This window comes from Oncorhynchus keta, chromosome 24 (assembly GCF_023373465.1).
Source record: "Oncorhynchus keta strain PuntledgeMale-10-30-2019 chromosome 24, Oket_V2, whole genome shotgun sequence".
In the NCBI taxonomy this organism is placed as follows: Eukaryota; Metazoa; Chordata; class Actinopteri; order Salmoniformes; family Salmonidae; genus Oncorhynchus; species Oncorhynchus keta.
The window spans coordinates 23,319,525-23,331,533 of NC_068444.1; the positions used below are offsets into that span (position 1 = coordinate 23,319,525).

General features: G+C 41.7%; 1 protein-coding gene across 2 annotated transcripts in view; it reads right to left on the minus strand.

Moving 5' to 3' along the window:
- Nucleotides 1-12,009, minus strand: part of ppm1ba (protein phosphatase, Mg2+/Mn2+ dependent, 1Ba) — a 45,249-nt gene that overhangs the window by 32,660 nt on the left and 580 nt on the right. The window lies entirely within an intron of this gene.

The following is a 12,009-nucleotide window of genomic DNA, read 5'->3' on the forward strand; positions in this document are numbered from 1 at the left end:
GAACCGCTTCAACTGGCTTGAATATTAGGCTAGATGGAATGTTTTTCAGAGGGCAAAAAGTTAAATCAACACTTGTACCAGGATAAATAATTATCCTCTTTGGGAAAAACCTGGGTCCTCAGGGGCTTCATTGTGATATGGTGTGAATATCAGAGTGACTCCCTGGGCTCTCCACACTAAAACACCCAACATTGCACATACACCAGCACACACTCATAGATGGTGCACAACCCTCAAAGCAAATGAACAAGCTGCACCTGTACATAGCCAATCTGTAAATAGCCCATCCAACTACCTCATCACCATATTGTTATTTATTTTGCACCCCAGTACAGCTACTTGCACACTCATCTTCTGCACATCTATCATCCCAGTGTTTAATCTGCCAGACTGTAATAATTTCGCCACTATGGCCCATTTATTGCCTCACCCTCCTTATCCTACCTCATTTGCACAAACTGTATATAGACTTTCTCTATTGTATTATTGACTGTATGTTTGTTTATTCCATGTGTAACTCTGTTGTTGTTTGTGTCGCACTGCTTTGCTTTATCTTGGCCAGGTCGCAGTTGTAAACGAGAACTTGTTCTCAACTAGCCTACCTGGTAAATAAAGGTGAAATAAAAAAAAATGTTTTTTTAAATGTGTTAAGTTAGGGCTTCACTTTATATTGATTGAGTTCACTTATCTGACCTCTCGACCCGTTCATCTCTTTCCCCACAGATACACAACACTCTTTACACAGACACCCTGTTCAACATTATAAGTAACCCAGCACTTGACACTTATCTGAGAGTTATTCTGAGCCCTCCAGTCAACACTCCGTGTGCCGACACGTATGGGCAGAGAAGACAGGGTCTATCAGATTCGGAGGAGGATAGAGAGCCAGCCAGAGCGGAGTTACTCACAGTTGACACCATTTCCGTTGGTGACCTCATCAACGATCACGTCAACTAGTAATTGTTTGACAAACATTGTTGCATCGTGACCCGGTAGAAGCCATTCATATTTTCTTGTGAACCATACAATAAACAAACATATTTTTGGCACGACCAAAAATGGATTTGCAGACTGCCTGAATAAACTCAACCACAAAGGACTGTCTGTGTGACAGTGTCATGGACATGGTATTTTGGGGTTATTTTATAAAGATAAGCATTAGCTGTTGCAAAAGCATCAGGTCCACACAAACCATAAAACATGACATAATACAGAACATTAAATAGACAACAAAACTACATACATTTGTTTTTAAAAAGGCACACGTAGCCTACATATCAATGCATACACACACACTATCTAGGTCAAATAGGGGAGAGGCCGTGAGGTGTTGATTTATTTGTTTTTTGAAACCGGGTTTGCTGATTATTTGAGCAATAGTAGATGGATCAGAGTTCCATGCAATAAGGGCTCTATATAATACTGTACGCTTTCTTGAATTTGTTCTGGATTTGGGGACTGTGAAAAGACCCCTGGTGTCATGTCTGGTGGGGTAAGTGTGTGTGTCAGAGCTGTATGTAAGTTGACTATGCAAACAATTTTCTTATAAAAATAAGTGATGCAGTCAGTCTCTCCTCAACACTTAGCCAAGAAAGACTGGCATGCATAGTATTTATATCAGCACGCTGACTACAATGAAGAGTAAGACATGCCACTCTGTTCTGGGCCAGCTGCAGCTTAACTAGGTCTTTCCTTGCATCACTGGATCACACAACTGGACAATAATCAAGATTAGACTAAACTAGAGCCTGCAGGACTTGCTTTTGAGTGTGGTGTCAAAAAAGCAGAGTATCTCTTAATTATGGACAGACCTCTCATCATCTTTAAAACCATTGAATCTATATGTTTTGACCATGACAGTTTACAATCTAAGGTAACGCCAAGTAATTTAGCAACATCAAATGGTTTTGTGATGAATAAGCCATCTGATTTGATGAAAGACGGAGTTGAATTTGTCTTTCTGCCCATACTTTCATTTAAAGTACTCCAAAGTTATTTTCCATCATTCTTTACATCATTGATCTTGGCTTCATGAAACAGTTTCTTATTTTTGTTGAATTCAGTCACAATTTCTCAATTTGCAGTAAATCAGCTAGTCTGATGTGCAGCCAGACTTATTAGCCACTCCTTTTCCCCCATCTCTTTCATCCACACAGTTTTTCAATTCCTCATCAATCCATGGAGCCTTAACAGTTCTAACAGTCAGTTTCTTAACAGGTGTATGTTTATCAATAATTTGAAGTAATTTCATAAATTGATCAAGTGCAGCAATGCTACTCATTAATCACATCAGACCAACAAATATTTTTAACATCATCCACATAAGAGTCACAGCAAAATCTTTTGTATGTATCTCTTCTACACTATTTTAGGTCCAGCTGTTGGAACTTTGGCTTTCCTGGATAGAGCCACTATTTTGGATCACGGCATTCAATGGGTACGGATACAGCTTTAGAGCAAAGTTCTACAGTATTAGTAAAAATGTGATCGACACTGCATCGCAATGCTAACTGTGCCACTAGAGATCCTGGTTTGAGTCCAGGCTCTGTCGCAGTCGGCCGCAACCGGGAGACCCACGGGGCGGCGCACAATTGGCCCAGCATCGTCCGGGTTAGGGGAGGGTCTTGCCAGCAGGGATGTTCTTGTTCCATCGCGTACTAGCGACTCCTGTGGCAGGTGCGGGTGCAAAGCATGCTGATATGGCCGGGTTAAGCGTGCATTGTGTTAAGGAGCAGTGCGGCTTGGCTGGGTTTTGGAGGACGCACGGCTCTCGGCCTTAGTCTCTCCCAAGTCCGTACGGGAGTTGCAACGATAGGACAAGAATAACTACCAATTGGATAAGAAAGACAAATTGGGGAGAAACAGGGGGTAGAAAAATATATATAAAAAACACACAAAAATACATGTGGATGATCTTGTTCCTGTAGTGTTTGTAAACACCCTGGTAGGTTGATTAATAACCTGAACCAGATTACAGGCACTGGTTACAGTAAAAAGCTTCCTCTTGAGTGGACAGCTCGAAGAAAACCAGTCAATATTCAGGTCACCAAGAATGTAGACCTCTCTGTTTACATCACATACACTATCAAGCCTTTCACACCTTATTTAGATACTGACTGTTAGCACTTGGTGGCCTATAGCAACACCCCAAAAGAAAAAGCTTTAGATGTGCCAAGTGAACCTGCAACCACAACACATCAATAACACTTGATATAAGATATTCTCTAAGCATTACAGAGATTTGGCTCTGAATATATACAGTAACACCTCCCCCATAAGCATTTCTGTCTCTTCTATAGATGTTATATCCTTATATTGCTACTAGATGTCGGCCGATTAATCGGAATGGCCAATTAGTTAGGGTCGATATCAAGTTTTCATAACAATCTTTGTCATTTTTGGACACCGATTATGGCCGATTACATTGCACTCCACGAGGAGACTGCGTGGTAGGCTGACTACCTGTTACGCGAATGCAGCAAGGAGCCACGGTAAGTAGCTTGCAGGCATTAAACTTGTCATATAAAAAAAACATCCAATCTTAACAATCACTAGTTAAACTAATATCATCAACCATGTGTAGTTATCTAGCTTGTCCTGCGTTGCATATAATCGATGCAGTGCCTGTTAATTTATCATCGAATCACAGCCTACTTCGCCAAATGGGTGATGATTTAACAAGCGCATTCGCGAAAAAAAGCACTGTCGTTGCACCAATGTGAACCTAACCATAAACATCAATGTCTTTCTAAAAATCAATACAATATATATATTTTTAAACCTGCATATTTAGTTAATATTGCCTGCTAACATGAATTTCTTTTAACTAGGAAAATTGTCACATCTCTTGCGTTCTGTGCAAGCAGAGTCAGGGTATATGCAACATTTTGGGCTGCCTGGCTCATTGCAAACTGAGTGAAGACCATTTCTTCCCAACAAAACCGTAATTAATTTGCCAGAATTGTACATAATTATGACATAACATTGAAGGTTGTGCAATGTAACAGCAATATTTAGACTTAAGGATGCCACCTGTTAGATAAAATATGGAACAATTCGGTATTTCACTGAAAGAATAAACATTTTGTTTTCGAAATGATAGTTTCCAGATTTGACCATATTAATGACCAAAGGCTCATATTTCTGTGTGTTATTATATTATAATTAAGTCTATGATTTGATATTTGATAGAGTAGTCTGACTGAGCGGTGGTAGGCAGCAGCAGGCTCGTAAGCATTCATTCAAACAGCACTTTCTTGCATCTGCCAGCAGCTCTTCACTGTGCTTCAAGCATTGTGCTGTTTATGACTTCAAGCCTATCAAATCCCGAGATTAGGCTGGCAATACTAAAGTGCCTATAAGAACATCCAATAGTCAAAGGTATATGAAATACAAATGGTAGAGAGAGAAATAGTCCTATAATAACTACAACCTAAAACTTCTTACCTGGGTATATTGAAGACTCATGTTAAAATGAGCCACCAGCGTTACGTTACGTTAAACATTAGCTTTTTTACATGCCACATACTGCACTTTTACTTTCTTCTCCAACACTTTGTTTTTCCATTATTTAAACCAAATTGAACATGTTTCATTATTTACTTGAGGCTGGTGTAACCATTTCACTTCGGTTACACCAGCCTCATCTCGGGAGTTGATAGGCTTGAAGTCATAAACAGCGCAATGCTTGACACACAACGAAGAGCTGCTGGTAAAACACACGAAAGTGCTATTTGAATGAATGTTTACGCGCCTGCTTCTGCTTACCACCGCTCAGTCAGATACTTAGATACTTGTATGCTCAAGTCAGATTATGCAACGCAGGACACGCTAGATAACATCTCGTAATATCATCAACCATGTGTAGTTAACTAGTGATTATGATTGATTGTTTTTTATAAGATAAGTTTAATGCTAGCTAGCAACTTAACTTGGCTTACTGCATTCGCGTAACAGGCAGTCTCCTTGTGGAGTGCAACGAGAGAGAGGTAGGTCATTATTGCGTTAGACTAGTTAACTGTAAGGTTGCAAGATTGGATCCCCCGAGCTGACAAGGTGAAAATCTGTTGTTCTGCCCCTGAACGAGGCAGTTAACCCACCGTTCCTAGGCCATCATTGAAAACAAGAATGTGTTCTTAACTGACTTGCCTAGTTAAATAAAGGTATATATAAAAATATATAATAATAATAATTACAAAAATTTAAAATTAAAAAAATCGAGCCCAAAAATACAGATTTCCGATTGTTATGAAAACTTGAAATCGGCCCTAATGAATCGGCCATTCCGATTAATCGGTCGACCTCTACTCTCAACACGCTATGACTTAATTAGTGACACACAGACATCACTGATTAGGTTAGCACTGCCAGAAGAGGACTGGCCACCCCTCAGAGCCTTGTTCCTCTCTCGGTTTCTTCCTAGGCTCCTGCCTTTCTAGGGAGTTTTTCCTAGCCACCATACTCCTACATCTGCATTGCTTGCTGTTCAGGGTTTTAGGTTGGGTTTCTGTATAAGCATTTTGTGACATCTGCTGATTTAGAAGGGCTTTAAATTAATTTGATTTGATTACTTTCTTTGCATTATGCACACACCCATAAACCCACACTCACCCACCCAGTTGGTAAGACTGGGGACCATATCCCTACATTTTTCAGAAGATAAAAAACTAACGAGAGTCTACACTGAGAAACGTTACACCACTGGTAATAACCATACTGTTCAATGAACATGTCAGACCTACAGGTTGGCTTTCCATATCCCATTAATGAGACCAAATGTGTGCACGTCCAGCGTAAACACCAGCTCTACAGCTAAGTGGGAATAACAGACTGAATTAGCAGCTGGGTTGTGTTTGGATCTGTGCAACAACAAAAAAGGATGACATGTTTTGAAATACAGTGAAAAGAGAACAAGCCTAGACCTACTAGGCTACTTCATCTTAACCAATAAGAACCAGGACCAGGAGTCAAGAGCATCAACAATGAACCTCTCCTCCATCAGTAGAGGGCAGCAAAAAATAATATCTCCCACGTCCCATCCTCTCTATTTGGGCTATCAGCCCCACCTCCACCCCTCATGAGGGACTACGGAGACCAAGGATAACAGGATGTTACGACACCTTGAGGCCTCAGGTAGCCTAGAGGTTAAGAGTGTTTGAATACCCAAGCCGGCAAGGTAGAAAAATCTGCTGTTTTGCCCTTGTGCAAAGTCATTAAACCCAACAACAACAACTGCTCCATTGGCACCGATGACGCCGATTAAGGCAGCCCCTTGCACCTCTCGGATTCAGAGGGGTTGGGTTAAATACAGAAGACCCATTTGGGTTTAATGCATTCAATTGTGCAACTGACTAGGCATACCCTTGCCCTTTCCACTAATTCTCTATGGCAGTTGAGGCGACAGGGTCAAAACAAACAGAGAGCTACCTTCCTTCCAAGAATGTGAAAGGCTCTTTCTTGGAAGTAGACATCACTGTTTGTTTTGACTCCATCAACACCTCACCTGAGGTCATATGAAGCCCTAGGGCTATTAAGGCCTAATCACTTTCACTTAATCATAGAGAATCTCAGTCATCATGAGTGTGGCCCATCTACACCAACATAAAAATACACACTGCTCAAGAAAATAAAGGGAACACTAAAATAACACATCCTAGATCTGAATGAATGAAATATTCTTATTAAATACTTTTTTCTTTACATAGTTGAATGTGCTGACAACAAAATCACAAAAATTATCAATGGAAATCAAATTTATCAACCTATGGAGGTCTGGATTTGGAGTCACACTCAAAATTAAAGTGGAAAACCACACTCCAGGCTGATCCATCTTTGATATAATGTCCTTAAAACAAGTCCAAATTAGGCTCAGTAGTGTGTGTGGCCTCCACATGTCTGTATGACCTCCCTACAACGCCTGGGCATGCTCCTGATGAGGTGGTGGATGGTCTCCTGAGGGATCTCCTCCCAGACCTGGACTAAAACATCCGCCAACTCCCGGACAGTCTGTGGTGGATGGAGCGAGACATGATGTCCCAGATGTGCTCAATTGGATTCAGTTCTGGGGAACAGGCGGGCCAGTCCATAGCATCAATGCCTTCCTCTTGCAGGAACTGCTGACACACTCCAGCCACATGAGGTCTAGCATTGTCTTGCATTAGGAGGAACCCAGGGCCAACCGCACCATCATATGGTCTCACAAGGGGTCTGAGGATCTCATCTCGGTACCTAATGGCAGTCAGGCTACCTCTGGCGAGCACATGGAGGGCTGTGCGGCCCCCAAAGAAATGCCACTCCACACCATGACTGACCCACCGCCAAACCGGTCATGCTGGAGGATGTTGCAGGCAGCAGAAAGTTCTCCACGGCGTCTCCAGACTCTGTCACGTCTGCTCAGTGTGAACCTGCTTTCATCTGTGAAGAGCACAGGGCGCCAGTGGCGAATTTGCCAATCTTGGTGTTCTCTGGCAAATGCCAAACGTCCTGCACGGTGTTGGGCTGTAAGCACAACCCCCACCTGTGGATGTCGGGCCCTCATACCACCCTCATGGAGTCTGTTTCTGACCGTTTGAGCAGACACATGCACATTTGTGGCCTGCTGGAGGTCATTTTGCAGGGCTCTGGCAGTGCTCCTCCTGCTCCTCCTTGCACAAAGGCGGAGGTAGCGGTCATGCTGCTGGGTTGTTGCCCTCCTACGGCCTCCTCCACGTCTCCTGATGTACTGGCCTGTCTCCTGGTAGCACCTGCTCTGCGCATGCTCTGGACACTACGCTGACAGACACAGCAAACCTTCTTGCCACAGCTCGCATTGATGTGCCATTCTTGCTGAGCTGCACTACCTGAGCCACTTGTGTGGGTTGTAGACGTCTCATGCTACCACTAGAGTGAAAGCACCTCCAGCATTCAAAAGTGACCAAAACATCAGGAAGCATAGGAACTGAGAAGTGGTCTGTGGTCACCACCTGCAGAACTACTCCTTTATTGGGGGTGTCTTGCTAATTGCCTATAATTTCCACCTGTTGTCTATTCCATTTGCACAACAGCATGTGAAATGTATTGTCAATCAGTGTTGCTTCCTAAGTGAACAGTTTGATTTCACAGAAGAGTGATTGACTTGGAGTTACATTGTGTTGTTTAAGTGTTCCCTTTATTTTTTTGAGCAGTGTACATATTCAGGGGCTACAACAGAAAGACCTACAGTACTCAGTTCACTTTACAGGGCAGCAGAATGAATGAGGCCTCTGGCCCTCTTGAACTGCAGGCTTATGGCATTTCAAAAGATGTCATTGACGTGAACATCAGACTTCGCTCTCTCCCTTCATTCCAGACCACGATCGCACCACTTACTTATCACTGTCAGCAACTATGTGGGCTACTTTCCTTTCTCCTCCCTCTTCTTGTCAGTGACCTCTGTATAAAGGATATTACAATAGACTAGGCCTGTTTATTGACTCATGTAAAGGCAAGTGGATTCAACAGAATAATAATCAATGTAATAGCTCCCATCTGACACACATGAAAGTCTGCCAATGTCCCAGCTTTGTCTTGGAAAGGTTCAGGCTACATCAACACATTTAACAGTTGACACTGGCAGACCAAACAGAATTCTACTTGGTTGTTGTGTTGGCAGTGACAGGATGGCACTGGTCAGTCACGTTTACATCTAGCACAAGGATGTTGAGAGCTTCTGACCAACAAACGTCCCTTTCCCCTCCCCTCTAGCTGAAAGAAGTGATGTTTACAGTGGGAAAGGGGCAGCATTTTGCACCAAAGTGTCAATATAAACATGTTAATGATGATTCAATTTCATCCACAAAGCTGATCCTCCCCCAGGGTTTTGGTGGTCAGTACCAACAACACAATAAGTCATTGTCACCTCTAGGGCTGTTGCGGTCACGAAATTTCATCCGCCGGTGATTGACAGTTATTTGCTTGACAATCTCATGGTAATTGACCGTTAATTAACATAAAAACATTTAGCATCTCCTGGCTTCCACACATCGCCTACAAACCCATTTTAAAAAGTCTAATACATCTATGTAATGTAGCCTACACCATTATTTATTTTAGACAGGTCTCAAGCTGATATGAAGAAAATGTAGTCTATTTCAGAAGAAAAGAATAGCATACTCTGAGTTGTCCTTATGTTAGGTCCTGATGTGCCAAATGGCCGTGGGTGACACGAGTTCATTTAGCAGGCAAGATTTGCTTATAATTCCGTGGCATTATTTTATAGAAAGAACAATACAATTGAACAAAGCTGAATCACATATATTTTCTCCAAACAATTTGAGGGAGTGCGCACATGCGGCTATTTTGTGCTGAGAGGTAAACAAAGAAATAGGTACTCCTATATGCTTAACTTAGAGTTATTAATGTAACTTTAGTAGTTCTACAAACGTCAGTTGGTAGAGCATGGCGCTTGTAACGCCAGGGTAGTGGGTTCGATTCCCGGGACCACCCATACGTAGAATGTATGCACACATGACTGTAAGTCGCTTTGGATAAAAGCGTCTGCTAAATGGCATATATTATTATTATTATAATACATGATGATTTGAAAAAAGTAACTTGAAAGACACATGCCGTTTTTTTTGCGCAGACTTTACACACTTTTTCAGACTCTCATTCACAATTTGACAAGCACTTGATAATGCCTCGAATTTCACGGTGGCATCCCCTTCGTGACCGCAATGCACACAAAAAAAATCCATGCCTTTTGCAGCCTGGAGTTGCGTTGTGACCATCTCCCTGAGCGTGCTGTGCAATCCGAAGTGTCTCCCACTCACACAGCTCTACGTCACGTGATCATGTCTTTCTCACAGGCTACAAGTTAAGACAGACACATCGGGGACGCAACTGCGTGAGTCCTTATTCAATTCCGATACAAACCTTATTAAAACATATAGGCCTATGAGCTAGGCTACATGAGGTGTTCGACTATGATTATTTATTTTTTCTATTGTGTTATTGACTGAACATTTGTTTATTCCATGTGTAACTCTGTGTTGTTGTTTGTGTCACACTGCTTTGCTTTATCTTGGCCAGGTCGCAGTTGTAAATGAGAACTTTTTCTCAACTGGCCTGCCTGGTTAAATAAAGATGAAAAAAATAAATAAAAAATTATTCAAACATGTCGCAAAAAACAGGCATTGTTTCTTACGCTGGACATCATTCACAAGTTATAGTATATAATTCACAAGTGATAGGCTAATTGTGTCACCCATCAGTCTATTTTCGATGGAATATTGTCTTCACATACACTAAATCATATGTGCGACTTTTTACAATTTATTTAGAACTTACCATTATCATGCACCTGTATCAAAACGGGGCAGCGGGAAAAATACATGTCATCTATGCACTTAAATAACAAACGGAGTACGTTTTTCCCCGTAGCCAGACAGAAAGGCTATATTCCTGTTGTAAATATAAGCAATGTGCTTAATATTAGGAAAATTGAGAAATAAAGTCGGTCTAGCCTATCGAAAGCTGATGGGATCCTTGTCTTTTTATTAGTGGCCATCACTCTGTCATAGCCTACAGAAATGTTGAGCAACATGAGCTCTCATGAAGTGTTTGATTCGATTTTCAAATACATTTGCATTGGTATCAGAGTGATTTGAGGGACAATCGAGTGCTGAGTACCAGCCAGTTAAGCAAGTTTGGTAGACTACTAATAAACAGCAGTGGAATTTGACTGCCTTCGTGACTCGTGATGGCCCGGTGTGGCGGTAATACGGTCACAGCAACAGCCCTTGTCACCTCCACTGAAACCTGAAGGGGGGAACCATATGGTGCACCCATCCATAATCTAAGCAGGTGTGACCATTCAGATCTCACGCGGTGGAGAAGAGTTAGCCTACAATTAAACATTTCTGGTCCTGCCAGTACTTGCACTTAGCCTAATAGTTGTACAATATATAACTACCAGTAAAGCCTAAACTATGTCTTTACATTTACATTTAAGTCATTTAGCAGACGCTCTTATCCAGAGTGACTTACAAATTGGTGCATTCACCTTATGACATCCAGTAGAACAGTCACTTTACAATAGTGCATCTAAATCTTAAGGGGGGGTGAGAAGGATTACTTATCCTATCCTAGGTATTCCTTAAAGAATAGTTGTACCTGTTTGTTTTTAGAAATAATACTTTCTCTCTGAGATGGAATGAAGGGACTACACTTGTGTGACAACAAGTGCAGTTCACAATTGTGTTGCATAAATGGGGTGTATTCACCTGGAACCAAACAGATTGGAGTAAAAAGTTTAGCAATAGTGTCCAACTAATAAATACATCCCCGGCAACAGGAGTTCCACTGAAGGCCACTGCTTTCACACAAGTTACAAAGGTCAACAAGTTAGTCAAGGATACAGAACACACCATGTCCGTTTGCATTTGGTTGTAGTCCTAGCTTAGCTAGCTATATTCACCTGTCCTGGCACTGTTGATCCTGGGATAGCTAATGAGGAACAATAAAATCACGATTGTTCCTGATGTTAAACAACTTGCCAGAGGCTAAATCTCGGAGGTTTAATGTTACATTTAGGGTTTAAACCCCTCATTATAGTTTAGGCGGGGGGGGTTCCGCTAAATTACCAGGAGAATTGCAGTCGACCAATGTTTGTAGTTAGCTGATGTTGTTTATTTGAGTAAAGTTATAGCACACTACCAACTACTGTCACTTACATACAGCTATATACAGAGTAAATTAGTGTAACGGTAACCACAATTAAAGCTAGCTTGCTGGCTGTCTATGTCCAACATGGATGGCAACCAAATTAGCGTGTATTTTTAGCTGGCTAGTTTTGTGTAGCCAACAACAAGTAAATACTGGACCAGTGTGGCTCCTGTGGCAATGGGCTAGTTATCTAACTAATGTACTGTTGGGACATTTTCTATGTTGTCAACAACAACAGCTAGCCAAATACCGGTATGTTACCTACAAGCAACGGTCGACTTCAATCAATGGCCATGTATTGTTTTCTCTACATAAATTAAATTAACT